Below are 2037 nucleotides of genomic sequence, written 5' to 3'. Positions count from 1 at the left end.
CTCAAGAAGGAAGGCCACCCTGCTGGGCCGGGAACACTCAGGTGCTGCCTGAGCTTCTGTTTCCTCCTCTGAAAGTTGAGGGTTAAAATGCCCAGTGCCCAGTCGGGTGGGGGAGTTAGCAGAAAGCACGAGCGCCTGGCACGCGGGGGGGCTCGCATAGGCACAGGATATCTCTGCCTTCTCTGCCTGGTGTGGGTGTGCACACTGGCAGCTGTGCCTGGATGCCCCCTTCCTACTCCAGCCCCAGCCTCTGAGCAGTTTTTCAGAACGGCTGTTTCCACTTGAGAGATGGAGAAACCAAGGCTCTATAGGCACTGAATTATGTGTCCCCTTGCCCCAAAGATGTGTGGAAATACACCCCCAAGACCTTGAGAGAGGAGCCTGGTGCCACGGTGGTCAGGTGCTTGGACCCACGAGCCACTCGCTCTCACAGAGTTGGAATCGATGCCACAGCGAAGGGTTTTTTTGTTGGTTTCTTTGGTTTTTCATTAAGTCTGTCTTGTTGTCTAGTCCCCTTTGGGAGCCAGGGTTTCTTTGCTGGGTTGCTAGGTGCCCCGTCGAGCCCATTCTAATTCATAGAAATCCCATGGATGGACGGCTCTCTGGGTCTGTGGACGCCTCATCTCCTCAGGATCTTCCTTGTGTTTGTTCTTCTCAGGCCCGCTGCCCCTCTCCACGGGCCTCTCCCTCCCGATGCTCGCTGCCGTGGAGGTGAGGCGACTCAGTGACCAGAATAGAACTTCCCCGGGTGTCTGAGCTTCTGAGACTATTTACGGGAGTAGAAAGCCTGCCTTTCTCCTGCGGAGCGGCTGATGGTTTCAAACTGCTGACCTTGGGGGTCGTCGTAGCCTATCTCGAAAACCTTTGCACCACCAGGGCGCCTGCCCCTTTCTAGAGCATGTTGGAAGGAGGGGTTGTAATTGTATCAGCGAGGCCTTGTCAGTGTGGGATGTCCTAAGTATACTCCTGCTGGAGCTGTGAGGAGAGCGGGGGTCGGCTCAGGGACGTGCACGGAGTGAGTGGGGCCACGTGGCCACCTCCCAGGCACTCCAGGAAGAAAGGCCCGGCAACCTGCTTAGAAAACCCCAGGGGGCAGTTCTACCCTGTCCCCTGGGGCCACCGTGAGTCAGCATCAAGCCCTCTAACCACCATAGCGCACTAGGAGGAAATGGAGTTCTGTCCACTGGGGCTGTCTGCTTGGGGCATGTCAGTGACGGCAGCACCAGGTAACTAGGACAGGCTCAGGAGGTTCACAGCATCACGGGAACCCAGCCAAAGGTCCTGCTCTGTGAGCACCTGCTCCTCCAACACCACCCCTCCACTCCCCCGACACCCTCACCCCACCCCCGTCCCCCCAGCTGCTTCCCCATCTGGCCAGGGGCTGGCGGGGTCTGTGAGGAGCAGCTGTCTGCAGGGCATTGCACACAGGGTGAGCTCCGGGTCCTGCATGGAGGCATGCTTCTCTCCTGAGTCAGAGCAGACCTACAACACATGGCCTTTGGGCCTGGTTAGGCTGCCTGGTCCAGCGCTCCAACCCAGCCTGAGAGGAGAGCCAGGCCCTCCTCCCTGCTGGGGCCTCTGGGCAGCGACCAGCACAGCTGCATCCCTTCCACCGGCTGCAACGATAGGCCCACGTTGCATCAGCTGGGTCTGTGTCAGCCCCTCGCTCGCCCACCAGCCAATAGAGCCTGGCCGAGTGTACAGGCCTGAGTCTAGCTGACCCCACCCACCCAGCCTGGGCCAGGAATCACCACGTGGCAGCCTGGCCCTCCCTCCACATTCTAGTAGGGGGAGGGCGGGAGGGGACTGCTGCTCCATCTGCAGAGCTTCCTCCCTCTCCGCCCCAGCACCCCCTCCCTCCGCTCCCCAGGCCTGCCAGTCCCAGGGCTTGAGCTCAACCCCCTTGCTTCTAAAGGAGACCGCTCCCCACCCCTACTCAGGAGGCTGGAAACCAGAGTGACCGCCTTTCCTCTACCTTCTCCTGGCCCCTCCATTCCCTCCCCTGCCCCTGGACACTGGGTTGTGGTAACATCCCCT

This window comes from Echinops telfairi, unplaced genomic scaffold (genome assembly GCF_000313985.2).
Source record: "Echinops telfairi isolate 266 unplaced genomic scaffold, ASM31398v2 ScPeMD7_1713;HRSCAF=2227, whole genome shotgun sequence".
NCBI classification, from domain to species: Eukaryota; Metazoa; Chordata; class Mammalia; order Afrosoricida; family Tenrecidae; genus Echinops; species Echinops telfairi.
The sequence above is the reverse complement of the archived record's forward strand: the minus strand, read 5'-3'. Positions refer to the sequence as shown.